The sequence below is a fragment of the Sus scrofa genome, chromosome 10 (genome assembly GCF_054392235.1).
Source record: "Sus scrofa isolate SSC_HxYL_T2T_F1_AM1 chromosome 10, Sscrofa_HxYL_maternal_Yorkshire_Landrace_v2.0, whole genome shotgun sequence".
NCBI classification, from domain to species: domain Eukaryota; kingdom Metazoa; phylum Chordata; class Mammalia; order Artiodactyla; family Suidae; genus Sus; species Sus scrofa.
In genome coordinates, this window is record NC_139392.1 from 88,997,748 (window position 1) to 89,014,406 (window position 16,659).

Sequence of the window (16,659 nt, forward strand, 5' to 3'; positions counted from 1 at the left end):
CAGATAGATTTTCAGTATGGTCTCTTCGGTTTCCACATTAGAGCAGCCCAACGGCTGCCTGCCTGGACTCACACTGACACATCAGTGATGCAGAGAAGATGTGTACACTTTTCCTGATTTTCCACCCTCTGCTAACACTACTACCTAGGACAGATTTTAAGAACAGATGATATGTGAGTGACTTGAAAGCATGAGCTTGACTGCAAATTAAGAGAATATATAGAAGGCCCACCATCATGCTGATCTGCTGTGTTGCAGAAAAAGCAACAAAGGAAGAGGTATCAAGTTATAAAATTAAGCTTATTTGATACTCTACCTATCCTAAAAGGACAAAGGGAAAAAAGTAACTAAAATACAAATAATCTGGGCAACTTTAAAGGGCCATTGCTAGAATAAATACAATATATAGCTTTTCAGATGTAAAATATCCTAACTTTAGAACTTGAACATTTTCATCCAAGAATTTCAAAACAGCTTTTCAAGGCAAATGACAAAAGTATCAGACAAATATGCGCCTCCAGATTCACAACCACTCCTCATGTAACTACAGAGACTACCTTGTGTTTTAAGCGAACTTTTAAATCATTCTTTTAATGTTCATTAGGTTAAATATCACAGTTGTCAGTTCACTTTATAATCATTAGTCTTTCTTAATACCACAAATAAAAATGATGAAGTTTCTCAATTCCTTATTAAAGCTGCATCTAGTTTATCCTACTTTCTTGACAGCAACCAAGGTAAGGAAAAGCAGTTAATATATCATGAGACATCCTGTGTGCTGTATTTCTGAACCCTCTGGCAATATTTTGAGAACTCAGTTTATTACAAAGATTTCTCAATGGGAAGAGGTAATAATAGATAATGCTCTAAGTTATGATGCTAACAGCATTTAGGCTTGTTGAAAGCATTGCTTGAGATCTCCTAAAATAGCTCACAATAAGCTAGATGTAAAAGGTCAAGCAAGAAAATCATAATTCTGTACAGAAAGTTTTGCATTAAACATTTAAAAGCATCTGGTTTTCTTTAACTGTTTAGAGATGTAAGGATTTTAGGCACTCCTGATTTTAAAAGAAAAACTTTTACACTAGAAACATAGCACCATACAATATGGACTTTGCGTTCTATAGTGTTATGTTTTGAACTCCTAATAAATTTGAAAATAATTTAGAGTTTCAGTTCAAAAAGATTAGTTCTGATCTATTTCTGAACATTCATTGTGTGCCAGAAACGGTGCTAGACTTGAAAAGACGTGGTAATCAAAATTTTAAAAGCTTGACATGCAGACATGTAAGCAAATAATTTTGATTCGAGTTGATGACTGCTCTGATGGAGCAGGTCAAAATGCAGGGGCACCCCATGCACCTTCAGACCTGTGCCCACCTGAAAGATGCAGGAACAGTTTCACAGAAAGAAAATGACAGAAAAAAAGACTTAAAAGGGTGACCAGGAAAATGGGTGGGAAAAGCTACTCGAATAGGATCTGTCTGCTCTTATTTATTTATTTATTTATTTTTTGAATATAAAAAAAGAGGTATAAAATTTATTGGTTTTTTTAATAGTTATTTCCCCAATACATTTTTTTTTTCTACTGTACAGCGTGGTGACCCAGTTACACATACCCGTACACATTCTATTTTCTTTTTTTTTTTTTTTTTTCTTTTTTTTGTCTTTTTGTTGTTGTTGTTGTTGTTGCTATTTCTTGGGCCGCTTCCGCGGCATATGGAGGTTCCCGGGCTAGGGGTCCAATTGGAGCTGTAGCCACCGGCCTACGCCAGAGCCACAGCAACACGGGATCCGAGCCGCGTCTGCAACCTACACCACAGCTCAAGGCAACGCCGGATCGTTAACCTACTGAGCAAGGGCAGGGGCCGAACCCGCAACCTCATGGTTCCTAGTCGGATTCGTTAACCACTGCGCCACCCATGCTCCATCATAAGTGACTAGACATAGTTCCCAGTGCTACACAGCAGGATCTCATTGCTATTCAGCTCTAATCTATGTACTAACATCTCTGAAAAGTTTTTCTCCAGGATCTGGATTTATCTGCAGCCTCAACACTCTTATATCAAACTGCTAATAGGAGATCTCCATTTGGACATGGAACCCCACATTACCTATACCCAGTCTCTTGTCTATCCAGTCCATCTATAACTTGCTCTTTCTCTTGTATTCTCCATGTCAGTACAAGCTATTACCTCTCGCCCAGTTGACTAAGCACAGTCCTGGGATATGATCTTTGAATCTCCATTTTCCTTCACATCTTGTATTGAATGGATCACTAAGCTTAGCCATTGCTGTTTGTGTCATTTCTCCTAAGACATGTCTATGTTTTAGTTCAAGTCTTCACATATTCTTCCTTGAAATATTGTAATGACATCCTAGTTGGCCATCCTGCCTGCATTGAATTCCTTCAGCTTTATTCTCTAAATGACCACTAAAGCTGCCTTTCTGAAAAGTGCATTTGATTACATCTCTCCCCTGTTTGAAATCTTCAAATGGATTCTCTTTATGACTAAAATCATACCATAGAAAACCCTGGAATCTCCTGTATTCAGCCTCATTTCCATCTCTCTTCCTCACTACAGGCACTGTGCTTCAGCTATTCTTGAGTCTTTATAAATGTTCTAATTCTGAGTGGCCTTGAAATCTCCTTCCATCCTTTAAGTTCCATTGACCCTTCAAAATTCTGTCCAGGTGCCACTTTTTTCCGGGAAGACTTTTTCAATCCACATCCCATAATTTACTCTCCCTCCCATTTAGATGTTCCCTCTCTGTACTTTGAAAATAATTGGAGGTTGTCATATTGCATTTTTAACTGTCTTCTGATCTCTTTCCTTACTGTAAGTGACATCTTGAATATCTCAGAAGTTAATATATTGGCTAAAGCAACTGGTTAAGAGTCTTTTTTTGCAGTGTAACTTTTTCATGTTGAAAAATTTAGTTTTTTTTCCTCAAAGAACTTAAATGTGGGATAATTTTTTGAAAATTTTCATTTAAGTCAGCCATAGTTTCCTCACTTTGCTGCCAGATATTTCTTAAAAAGAGTACTGTGAGAAATAAAAAAGATAAACACTGGATAAATGACAGCATTCTTCAAATTAAATGTTTATAACACAAAAGTATACATTCCAAAAATAGGTATTGATTATCTATTATATTTTGGTTTATGTACCAGGACTGAAATTACAACAGCTAATAAAAACGATCCTTCATACACTCCATGGTTTTACATGCATTTATGCTATTGTGTTCAGGGCTTAGAAACAATTTACCTGAGTTTGAGTTGGGATTCATCTACTTCCCTTTTTAAAAAAAATTTGTTTTTATTTTTGGCTTTTTAGGGCCGCACCCACAGCATAAATGTTCCCAGGCTAGCGGTCTAATCTGAGCTACAGCTGCTGGCCTACACCACAGCTTACAGCAATGCCACATCGGAGCCACGTATGCAACCTACACCACAGCTCACAGCAACACCAGATCCTTAACCCACTGAGCAAGACCAGGGATCGAACCCGCAACCTCATGGTTCCTAGTCAGATTCTTTTCTTCTGCGCTACGACGGGAACTCCTATCTACTTCCTAATTGTCAACTAGTATCTCAGTTTTATCATCTCTAATGTTACAGAGTAAGAATATGCACCACAAGTTTAGAGTAACAGTATAATGTATCCTGGTTTATTAGAGCTTTCAACACTAATGTGCATTCGTTAGCTCATTCAAAGAAACCTTCTCATATTAATATTCTTAGTCTGTTAAAATCTTTTTACATATTAAAATATAGTAATACATGTAAAGTTCTTAGAATACTGCCAAGTTTATAGTATGTTTTCTATAAATATTGATCATTATCAGTGTTGTTGTTTGAAACACAAATTGAGTCTCCTGTCTGGAACATATACTGATGGGAATCCAGATCGAGCTATTGGGTTTCTTCTTCATATATCTCAAAGGAACCTATTCTGAACTTCAAGTGAGGCACAGACTCTACTATTTTGGGAAAGAATCCATGCCTGTATTACAGATGCACAGAATGAGTAAGTGAGTGATGAGCAAGTGAGAACACTCACATGTTAATGGCATTACTTGGTGATAAAGTATAGGCCATATGCTAACTTCTCTGAAAAAACCTCGAACTTCAGTTGCTCTGGTTAAAAATCAGGCATTTATCTAGAATAGGAAAATCTGCAGAAAAACAAAATCAGTTATTTGCCCAGGGCTGGCAGGGCATGGGAAGATGGTCAGTAAACTGTGAGAAGTGACTCAGCGGTAGGAGGATTCTTTGGGGATGAGGAAGATACTGTAAAATTAGATGGTGGTGATGATTGCACAGCTCTCCAAATACACTAAAGACCATGGAAGTGTACACTTTAAATGGGTGAACTTTTTGATACGGAAATTATAAATCAATAATTCTTGGGGTATTTTAAAGAAAAGTTTGGACATCCAGAAAGCATGCTTTTGAAGAACTGAATACATGAATCTGAGAAAATAATTAAAGCTGAGAAGCATTATCTTATTTCCAAGTAGTAAGCAGGCCTTCTTTAAATTGCTTTACATTTTTCTTTCTGGCTCATTGACAGCTACTTAAAAAAATATATTGGTGTTTGCGTCATGGCTCAGAGGGAAACGAATCTGACTAGTATCCATGAGGACACAGTTTCAGTCCCTGGCCTCGCTCAATGGGTCAAGGATCTGACATTGCTGTGAGCTGTGGTGTAGGTTGCAGATGTGGCTCGGATCCTGCATTGCCGTGGCTGTGGCATAGGCCAGCAGCTATAGCTCCAATTCGACCCCTAGCCTGAGAATCTCCATATGCTGTGGATACAGCCCTAAAAAATATATATAGACTAAGTTTTAGGTTTATTTTTTAGTAACTGTATAAAGCAGCATCTTTATAGGCTAATTATACTTGACTGTCATCTAGTGGTAAAAAAGGTAACTGCTATATCTTCAGTCAGTGTAGTGGTATTAAAATAGAATTGCGGTCTCATGCAGTGTGATGCATTATACATTTCAAAACCCCTTCCCATAGTTTACCTCACACCGTGCTCACAAAAGTTCCATGAGATTCATATTATTATTATACTAGGGTAGAAAATATATAACATATATCTATGCACTGTTGATTCCCCGCTGCCTGCCCACCTCTTTTTGCTTGCCTGCCTGCCTGCCTGCCTGCCTTCCTTCCTTCCTTCTTTCCTTCCTTCCTTTCTTTCTTTCTTGATGAGCATGGTGATTGTAGAATGCTTCTCTTTTGGTCACAGGAGTCATTTTATGACCCCAAAAATGCAGACGGACGTGCCTTATATCGCTCGTGCTCTGGGCATGTGACCCACACTGCCTGGTGGGCAGCTCCTCTAAGACTTTCAAACATAGATGATTAAAAGATGGCCCCTTTTTTCTTTGATCATAAGCTGTCTGTATGTCGGTCCAGAATGGCCCGTGAACGTGTGTCCTTCTATATTAAATTTCCCTGCAGAGAGAATCAGGGAAGAGTCTCAGAGCACAAACATGAAATCTGCTTTTGAGGTCTTGTAGCCCACCTCTGCTCTCCCTAATAGAAGCACTCTCTTTATCATTCCTGAGTGTGGCACCTGGACCAATAAATTAATTTTTTTTCCCTAATGTTCAATAATCTGGGTTTCTGTGGCTGGCAATCAAACACTTATTTCAAATTCAATGAGTAAAACAAAAGCAGTTGCTTATCTATGTTGGCACATTAATGACTGAGTTTGAAGTTGAAGCATGCACACAGCTCTTCTGATGACAAGTAGCTTTAAAAAAATGGAACTGCTACCCTCCCTCAGAGAAAACCTGGAGAAAATATTGTTTATGTTAGTTCAGTTCTCCATCTAGACCATCAGAGTCCAATGTTTTTCTTTATGTACCACCACCCTTAGAGTATTGGATTGTACTCCGTGTTTGTACTGTAAGGATGACCCAATGAAAGGAGAGAGAAAGAAAATATAAAGGAGGGAGGGGGCAGAATAAGCGAAGGTCATTCACCCTTTATTCATGAAAGAACCCCGCCCCCCAGGATTCCTACCTTCATTTCATTATTCAGAACTGAGTCACATGGCCACTGCAAAGGAGGCTGGCGATTCTCTCATTTCTAGATTATACAGTTTCAATAATAGAGACTGACAGAGGAGAAGGAGGTTGTAATCGAAAGTTTATTCAGCTAATCTAGCTTGGCCAGATTCTGCCTAATTTCCACTTCAACATGGTAGACTGAGCATAACTGTTTACTTTCCCTTCTTAAGATTCCCATTCTAGAAAATATGAAACAGAAAAACTATAAAAAATCATGTAAATCAATAATAGAGCTAAAAAAAGAGGAAGAGAATAATAAAAAGATCTATTTGCATATCTTAAGGGGTGGATGGGCTATAGAGAGCAGATACAGGACTGAGTCGGAAACCAGAGTAGGGGGAGTTCCTATTGTGGCTCAGCCAGTTGCTAACTCGACTAGTTATCATGAGGATGTGTGTTTGATCCCTGGCCTTGCCCAGTGGGTTAAGGATCCAGCATTGCATGGCCATGAGCTGTGGTGTAGGTCACAGACACGGCTTGGATCCTGCATTGCTGTGGCTGTAGCCAAGGCTGGCAGCTGCAGCTCTGACTCTACCCCTACCCTGGGAACTTCCATGTGCCATAGGTACAACCCTAAAAAGCAAAAAAAAGAAAAAGAAAAAAGAAACCAGAGTATGAAGAGCAACAGCCCCACCCAGATCTAAGGGCTACTTGAACGGTGATAAGAACTCTCTTCATAAGGAACTCACAAGCCTTGGAGTAGCTTGAAGTAATGGTGAACAAGTAAGTACAGGGTCAGGCTGGCCATAGGATAGGTTTAGAAGTAATTAAAGAAAGGACTGTCAGCTGCCCCCCTCTTTGTTGGTAGTTGTAGAGTTTGTCCTCAGACTGAGACTAAAGTGCTGAAAAATAGCTCTTGAGCAAAATAGAGTGAAGGGTCCTGACAGTGGCAGATAAAAGGAGGTAACAGATGAGAAAATTCTAAAACTCAAAAATAGTATAGAGAGGGGGAGAAAATAAGACAACCCTGACTATTAATGAAATACACTAAAATTCTCTACAACGAATGTAAAGGTTCTTTCTACTGGCAGTTATGCACTTGCCCAAATCCCTTTCATGCTTCTCACCAGAAGCCCATCAGGGAAGACCTGTCTGTCAGATGCTCAGCCCAGGAGCTGCAGAGACAGCAGTCAGCTCTCTGTCAAAAGACACAGCTGAAGATGGAATTAGCCTTCTGCAAGACAGTATCAAAGAAATCTCCCAGATAAAACACAGAAAAATGAGAGAGAAAAGAATCATGGAGAATAGATGGAGCAGATCCAAAATTCATGTAGAAAAACTTCCAGGAAAAGAAGAAAAATAAAAGATTATATGGGTGTATGCAGTTGTGGGGAGGGAAATAACAATTGTCACTAAAGCAGTGATTCATCGAAGAAGAATTTCTATGAACTAAAAACAGAACAAACCTTGAGATCAAAGTGACTCTTGAGCAACATTGAAGAAAAAATAAAAGACCCTGACCTACATCAGGGACCTGCTCTGTAGCACAGGGAAATGTATTCAGTATTCTGTGATAACCTGTATGGGAATGGATATTTGTATATATATAACTGAGTCACTTTTCTGTACAGCAGAAATTAACACAGCATTGTAAATCAACTACATTTCAATAAAATTTTAAGAAAACCCTGACCTGTATACGCATGTTTATTACCATAGCTTATGAACTCAAAAAAATGTAGGGAAAAAAATCAGAACAGTTTGCAGAAAATTTCTCTTTGAAAAGGTAGCTGACAAAATGTTACTCACTTTTTTTTAATTTGAGGGAAAAATTATTTGAAGTTACAATTTCTATCCCTCCAAATTATCAATGAAACATGAGGGCAAAGATATCATAGAACATGTAAAGACTCAAAAATATCACCAGCAAAGTTCTCTTAGGGGAAGAAAAAGTATCAAAGATCCAGAGCAGCAAAATAAAATGTAAGAAAGAGAAAAGAACTAGGGCTTACAAAACATGAGAGTCAGTACATAGTAAAATTAATCATTAAATCTTAAAATACAATACTAGTATAAAAATGAAGATTACAGACATTATTCAGAAAGAGTTGCCTCTGGTACAAAAAAAAAGTCTGCAGCTAGAATTTCATATATTTAAGCAACAGTTACTGATGACTGAAGTGGGATGATATTCAAATATCCTGGCTTGTTTGGAAAAAAGTTTGTATGTACTTGTTTTATTATGATGCTTGAAAAAACTGTTAAAACATTGTTTAGTTAAGCTTTAATTGTGACCATTATCACAATAAAAACAAGATTTAGTACATCTAAACACTCAAGGAAAGGGAAGGAAAAATGTATTTTATCTGACAGGTACATATTCTTTATGTATAACTATCACTTAATACTCATAACATTGCTGTGAACTATTTGCTATTAATATCCCGTTTCACAGATGAAGGTTTATAAATTATGATAAGTAAAAAATTGGCAACATTAAGTGCAGACATATAAGTATTAAAAATACTTGTGAAGGGTTAGATTCCTACATTAAGAAAAAGATATTCTCAAACTGAGTGAAGTAAATCCAGCTGTATTCTACTCATATGATAAAACATTTAAGTAAGTAGTGATAACGGAGTATTGAAGTAAAGAAAATATTACTTAGTGAGAGACCAGCATCCCCAGCTTTTTATATATCATCAAAGGGTCAAAACTGTAAATGCCACTCTCATGTAAGTTATTTTTAGAGACTTTATCATATTGGTGCTATTGTGATAACACTGTAAACATCAGCATTCACTTCTGCAAGACCCTCTGAAAACTGTGCTCATTGAATATTAGGAACTTTTATTCACTCAACTCGGGTAAGGGCTATTCTGCTTCTATTATTTGAAACTGTACACTTGGAACCGGGGCCGAGATAATAAAATAAAAGAAACCCTGTTCCTTGGTGCCTCTCTTTGTGAAGACCTGCCATCTCCAGGTCTGTGCTCCCATATGTATGTAGTTCACAGCAGAAAATAGGATGTTCAGTGAAGCTGCGCTTGAAAAAGCTCCTGTTATTTTTCTTTGTATTTTAACTTGCTCTGTAAGCGACCTAGATCATACCGTCTCCAAGGCACAAAGGGGCTTAATTTACACAATCTTCTAAGTAACTCATTGCTTTTACACTGTGGATTCCTGAACTGTAGGATCAGTTACAAACTCTTGCTGGGGGGAAAAAATCATTTAGTTTCTCTGTTTTTGAAAAATATAGAGAAATAAGGATGTTCTTGGGAAATAAAGAATTTCATGATATCCACGAGCTATCAGGTTATTATTTTTGTGACATGCCATTTATAAGCACATATTGCTGCCATCCTATAGCACATCAGGCTTCTTTTTTTCCTAATAAGGAGATTTCTGTGACTTGTCAGATGTCTCTATTGGAATGAAGCATTAGAGAGGTGTATCCAAACCCTCCAAAAATGCTGTCCTCATTCTCTTGATTATATTCAAGAAGAGGAGATTATATCCTTCACAAATGAAAAATAAATAATTAAACTGAATACCTCATGAATACGTATCACATGAAACAAGTTGATTATTATGGAAAGAAAAATATCTCTTTAATATAAAGCTTTGTCCTTAATGGGAAGAATCTCTCTCCTTTTAATAAAAATAATAAAAAAAAAAAGACCAGTGTTATTTCACATCTAAGATAACTCATCTGTCATACTAATTTTCACTCATGGGCTTTATTATATTTTTCAGAATTATATATCCCACTCACTCTTATAGGCATGCACACGTGCACGCCCACACACACACACACACACACACACACACACACACATGCACACTACTCTTTGGAAGGAAGTCTCCACATGCAGCCTACATTCATTTACTTATTTTTATATAATGATTTTTATTTTTTTCATTATAGCTGGTTTACAGTATTCTGTCAGTTTTCTGCTGCACAGCATGGTGACACAGTTACACATACATGTATACATTCTTTTTTCTCACATTATCATGCTCCATCATGAATGACTCGACATAGTTCCCAGTGCTATACAGCAGGATCTCATTAGTGGGAGTTATGTTTCACCTCCTTGAGGGTGGAGTATCTATACAAATTATTTATGATTATTCTGCATTGAAGACTTATATTCCATATGTATATATAATTTTAAACCACTCATTTCTGTTAAGTATGGGTCTAACAATTATGGATGCTAATGTATACTGTAAATACTATGTTATCTATTTTATTACTCAAATTTTCCCAGCTTTGGCCATTGAGAATCCCTCCATTTAGCACTGTGTCTCTTTGCCATACCCCCATTATTGTGGTTGTTTTGTTTTCGAGTGCATCCTCACCTACTAGAAATACCTGATTTCTAGGATCATCATATTTATTTGTTGTCATGGACGCAGATATTGTTCTGTGAGTCTTTTGCATTAAAAATCTTGTGTTAAAACCAAGATGTTAGTGTTAAGTGTGCTTATTGTGACAGCATGTCATTGCTTCTGGCTCCTCTCAGCTGACAGAGCTAATTAATACATATGTTTATACTAATCTCCAGTATAGTTTACTTATAGTTACTATAGCTATAGAAATAGATAACTATTTCTTAACTAGTAAATTCACCTCAAATAGCACTATACCTCTTCAAGTCTAGTGCAGTGCCTTATAACAAAGTATCTTAATTCTTCCCTACCACCATTTATGATACTATAATATAACTATAACCAATATGTGTATATGCACAATCCATATATTTTATGTATTGTATGTATTTTGTATACCTGTTTTATATGCCAATGTGTCATATATATTATATATACACAGATATATATTTATGAATTATATATGTATATATGTACATTATAAACATACATAATTCATAAATATATATCCACATATATTCATCCATCTCTTAGTTTAAACCTCACAGTTTTTTTGCTTTTAATCTCATATATGATAACTAATTATTGAGAGATTTGTCTGAAAATCTCCCACTGAAATGTTAAGTTTACTAGTTATTCCTGGAATTTCTGTCACGTTCTCTTTTTTTGTCTTTTTGTCTTCTTAGGGCTGCACCCGCTGCATATGGAGGTTCCCAGGCTAGGGGTGGAATCAGAGCTGTAGCTGCCACCCTCACCACAGCTCACGGCGACTCTAGGGATTGAACCCAGGTCCTCTTGGATTCTAGGCAGGTTCAGTAACCACTGAGCCATGACACGAACTTCCACTTTCTTTTTTGGTATTTATTTGGAGGCAGTATTCATAGGTGAATATATATTTAGAATAGTTATTTGGGCCCAGTAAATGAATTATTTTTTTAATTTAGAGATATTCTTTAGGCTTAAAACTCTTTTGACTTCAAAGTCTATTTTGAATAGCTAAACTGTTGTGTTTATTGTGTTTTTTTGACTTGGTAGCATCTTAAAAATAATATTTAGTTGAATTTTAACTGATATATAGTTTATAAACCATAAATTTCAGTCATTTAGAATGTACAGTTCAATAATATTTAGTAAATTTGGAGTTAAACGACCATCATTATAATCTAATTTTAGAATATTTTTATCACCCAATAGAGAGACCTAATACCTGTTAGCAGTCCCATGCGCCCACCTCCATCTTTCAGCCCTAGGCAACCACAGATCAACTTTCTTCCTTTATAGATCTGCCCATTCAAGACATTTATTATAACTGGAATCACACAATATATGGTTCTTTGTGGATTAGTGTAAAGCCACAAAAGTTTTTGAGCTTTGTTGTGACACATATTGGTACTTTATTATTTTTATTGCCAAATAATATTCAGTTGTAGTTGATTTTTCCTTTTTCTTTTTTTTTTTTTTTTTTTTTGGCTTCTTAGGGCTGTACCCGTGGCATATGGAGGTCCTGGGGTGGAATCAGAGCTGTAGCCACTGGCCTACACCACAGCCACAGCAGTGCCTTATACGAGCCGCGTCTGCGACCTACACCGTAGCTGATAGCAATGTTGGATCCTTAACCCACTGAGCGAGGCCAGGGATTAAACCCGCATCCTCATGAATACATACTACTTGGATTTGTTTCCATTGAGCCAAGATGGGAACTCCATAATTTTTAATCCAATATAGATACCTGTTACTTACAACTACCTAGTTTATGCCATTTGCCAGTACTAGAATTACATCTCAGACAGTGTGAGCTTAAAGTGGAAATAACTTATAGGCCGAATGAATTGCAGGACTTGGGAGGAACCAGGGACCCTACTGGAAGTCTTCCTTGATGTTGTCGGACTGGGGAGCAGAATGTTATCCTAAATTTATTAATATAGTGTGTTCACCCATGATTCAAGCTTTAGTGTTTTGACAAAAACTGCAGATATTCATAATTGGCTCTTTAATCATAGTTACTTGAATCTTGGGCGTGGTGAAGACCTAAAGTAAATAAGGTGAAGATGCTAGAATTTCCTTAGCATAGTATTGGAAAGGGATCCGAGAGTTCAGGAAAGTAGATATGTTAGAATGGTTTCCAACTTTTGACCTTTGAATATGCTATGTAGCTGTGTTCCCATGGAGGATCCAGAGTGCTTTCCTTTCACCACCTTCAGGAGTTAGAGCTGATGGTTGAAATGCTTCGTAGAGCTGCATAGCATCCACCATCTAAATGAGAGTGATCGGTTGCTAACATGTCAGGCATTGGACAGATGGTAGCTATCAGAGGCAGAGTACTTGTACGTATCATTACGATCAGAAAGACATGATCTGTAGCCCAGGTGTCTTGATCTGTCAAGATCTGTGGTGAAAGCTAGTACATTATGATGATCTTAGGCAGAAATAAAAGGATAATAGACTAAAGGGTTGCTTAATTTTGATAATTTTAAAACTCAGGACTTCTGCATTTGGAGTGGACAGGCAATGAGATCCTGCTATATAGCACAGGGAACTATATATCTGATTACTTGTGGTGGAACATGATGTGAGAAAAAGAATATGTATATATATATATCTATACTCTGTGTGTGTGTGTGTATGACTGGGTCACTTTACTATATAGCAGGAATTGACAGAATATTGTAAATCAGTCATAATAAAAATTAAGAAATCAAATAAAACTCAGGACCTGGTGAGGAAAAGGCTATGTCAGCCATTGCAATGGAAAATTTGTATTCTTTCCATCACTTTCCATATCTAATTTTGTTCAGAGATCTTTACTGTATTGCTTAAAAAGCGAGCCAGTTACTACAATGAAGGTTGATACCATATCTTTCTTAAATATCCCCTTGATTTTTCACAAATAGGGTCTGAGTCATTTGCAGAATAACTGTGCAATGGGAAAGTGAGAATATTCTGACTTTTGAGGAATATTGAATATATGATCTGAGCTGAATTGAAAAAAAGTCACCAAAAATATCTTCTGGATTTTCTGGTAAAAGTGGGAATAGGCTTCTGGAGGTGATAAACAGAACTTGGTCAAAATCTGTCTCACAGTGAGTCCCCTAGGTCCATAGACCTACCCGTGATTATTTCCTCCTGGCCCAAACATATAATTGGGACAGACAAACTTAGCACCTGGTGGAACCAATAACGTAATTCTGTGACCTATGATAAGAACCATAATTTTAATGTGGCCAAGTGGAATTCCATCAAAGAGCCCTTCACCCACCCCAATCAAAATAGAAGCAATATTACAACTCAGAAGACTTAGTTGTATGCACCAGAGATTAGGATGACCAGGAAAGAATTGACAGAAGCTGGGATAGTGATGCTAATAATGTTCCCATGTAATAACCCGTTTAGACCCGGGGGAAAAATCAGAACATGGCCAGTGATGGTGAGCTGTTTATTAATGCTGATCAGTACAGCCTCTAAGGCTTCATGTGCTATTGATCTAGTGAGTGAGTTATTATTCATACCTGCAGGAAAGAACAAACCTTACTTTACAGAGCGATATGAAATAATTCTCTTCCCTTTTAGCTGTGGTAGCTCTTGCACACTCTGTCATAATGGGGTCTTGGGGACCTTGAGCATCTTAACATTCGGAAAAATACTGCACTGATACAATATGCCTAAAACATCATGCTGTTGGACTTGGTGAGTAGAAAGTGACGAGTACCCTAGAAGACCCAATGCAGCAGATACCAGAAAGTGGCAGATAAACAACACGAAATTCAAAGTCCAGTCAGTTAATAAAATTTGTAAGAGTCCAGTGGTTTGGGTTTTGTTGCATACTACTTCTAAGAAAATGAACAAGTAACAGCTACTCACATCCTCTGCCGCTAAGAAAAATACACAGCACTTTGTGAGTCTTTGTATATATTGGAGACAGAATATAACACACATTAAAAATGGTTCTGACTCATTTCCTTTTTTGAATAACTCAGAGACTGATAGGTTTGGAGTCAGGGGTGCCCACAGCAAGAGAAGGCTCTGCCTCGGTTCCAGGTTTATTTATCCCTTCTTCCTATTGTTTAACAAATAAAGAGTTTACATAATCAAAGTGCGTTTTTTTGTTCTTCTTGTTACAACTGCCCCTGCGGCATACGGAAGTTCCCAGGCTAGGGGTCAAATTGGAGCTGCAGCTAAGGCCTGTGACACAGCCACAGCAACACCAGATCCAAGCTTCATCTGTGACCTACATTAGAGCTTACAGCAATGCCAGATCCTTAACCTGCTGAGAGAGGCCCGGAGTCAAACTCACATCCTCACAGAGACTATGTCGGTTTCTTAACCCACTGAGCCACAATGGGAGCTCCCAAAATGCAATTTTTGATAAAAATACAGACAGTGGATTTAAGAAGCCACATATGCCAAAATGTGGAGGTGGGGATATTCTACATGCTCTGGTGTTGCTGAGAGAGACTGAACACAAAACGCTTTAATTAATAAATTAAGAAGCAGTATTTATTAACCTACTAAATTCTACCATATAACTTGTGGGACCATAATTGTGCACTTTCAAAGAAGCAAAATTTTACTGATATTTAAACATCCTAGAACAATATTTTCCAAGAGAGAATACTAATATATTCTGTGTTTATAGAATAAAATATGTACATTGACTTAGGATTAAATGTTACACATTGAACATAAGGATGCACCTATGATCCAGAATAGGAAGGAATGTTTATTCTCAGCAAAGAATTATTATGACCAGTTCATATAAATGTAATGCAAAAATCCAAAATGCCTTTCTTCTGATAAGACATACTTTAGATTTTAACAAAGAAAATTGGAAGCATTTGAAGGAACCAAGAGTTATTCCCAGTAGTTTCTTTCTATCTCTTCTAACCCCAGCCATGCCTAACAATTGAAATGCATAGACTCAGAAGGAGAGTAAGAAGAGAGATAAAAAGAATGATTATTAGGTTTGACTAAAAAGACGATCTTTTCAATGGTGAATGGCTGCTTGAAAAATAATTCATTGATTTCATTGGAATATGATTTTTATGACTTTCTTTATTCCATAGACGTCAAGGGAAGATATAGTTATAAAAAGGTCTTCTGTAGGATTGCATTAGTACCTCTGAAGGATTCACATGCAAATTCTTTTAGTTCGACTCAAAAAGAAGCCACAGACATTTTCAATCAAGAATATGCTCTTGGTTACATATGGTAGACTCTGCCAAGAGCACCAGAAAGAATATTACGGAAAAAGAAAATTGACCCAAGAGGGTTTTTTTTTTCTTTCAGTTTTGAGTACACTTTTTTCCTTGTTATTAAAATTAAATGAAAGGAAAATTTGAGCTGATAAGATGTTTTGATTTGGTTTTCTTTTTCTTTTGTTGCCTTTATCCATTATTACTTGTCTTATAGAGTAACCTAGATTACTTTAAAAAAAAATGCAGGGTAGGGGACATCCCTGTGGATTCAGGCTGCTGTGGAGGTACAGGCCAAGTCTTTGAGAATCCAGAAAGGTCCTGCCATGATTCTAATGTGCAGCCAAGATTGAGACCCATTGAAAATAGAGAAGTAGTATTACTAAACAGAGAGTCTTGGTTGGACAGTAACTCACAGAGTTCTCTCCGAAGCTGACTTATCTTTCACCCTGTACACTTGAAGCTCTATGAAGTCAGGAATTTGGTCTATTTTCTCATTGTCTCTGAGGGCCAAGTACAGTGACTGGTGAGTAATTGCTTAACCAATATTTGTTGGATGAAAGAAAATGCTTTTTGAAAGCGAATGTAATTTAGTACTCTATCTTTAACATTTATTTGAGAATGGCTTTAAAATATGTCTCTCTCATCATATCCTTCTATCAACAACTGGACCTTTAAAATATTCACAGTAGTTTTAGTCTTTTCTTCATCAATGTAACATATGGCTGTTGAGATTTATAGTAACAGCACTCTATTTCAGTTTATAGATACTTAAACTGAGGTCCATGGTAACATATTTAGCAAATAGCAGAGACCAAATCAGATCCAAACATTTTTGGAGGCTTGAATCTGTCACCCCTATACCATTTTAATGAATAGTTTAATATTCCCTATAGGACCGAATGATGTTGGTCATCACTTGATGAAATGCCCTGGGTTTTCACAGTTCATCAGTTTAAGTCCTGGGATGAACTGGAGTAACCCAGGGTCCACCAGTCAGAGGCCTTGACCATATTCTGTTCTAATTTTCCAAAGTTTTGCG

General features: G+C 37.0%; 1 long non-coding RNA gene across 2 annotated transcripts in view; it reads left to right on the forward strand.

Annotated features, from left to right (window-relative positions):
- Positions 1-16,659, forward strand: part of LOC110255714 (uncharacterized) — a 754,959-nt gene that overhangs the window by 147,996 nt on the left and 590,304 nt on the right. The window lies entirely within an intron of this gene.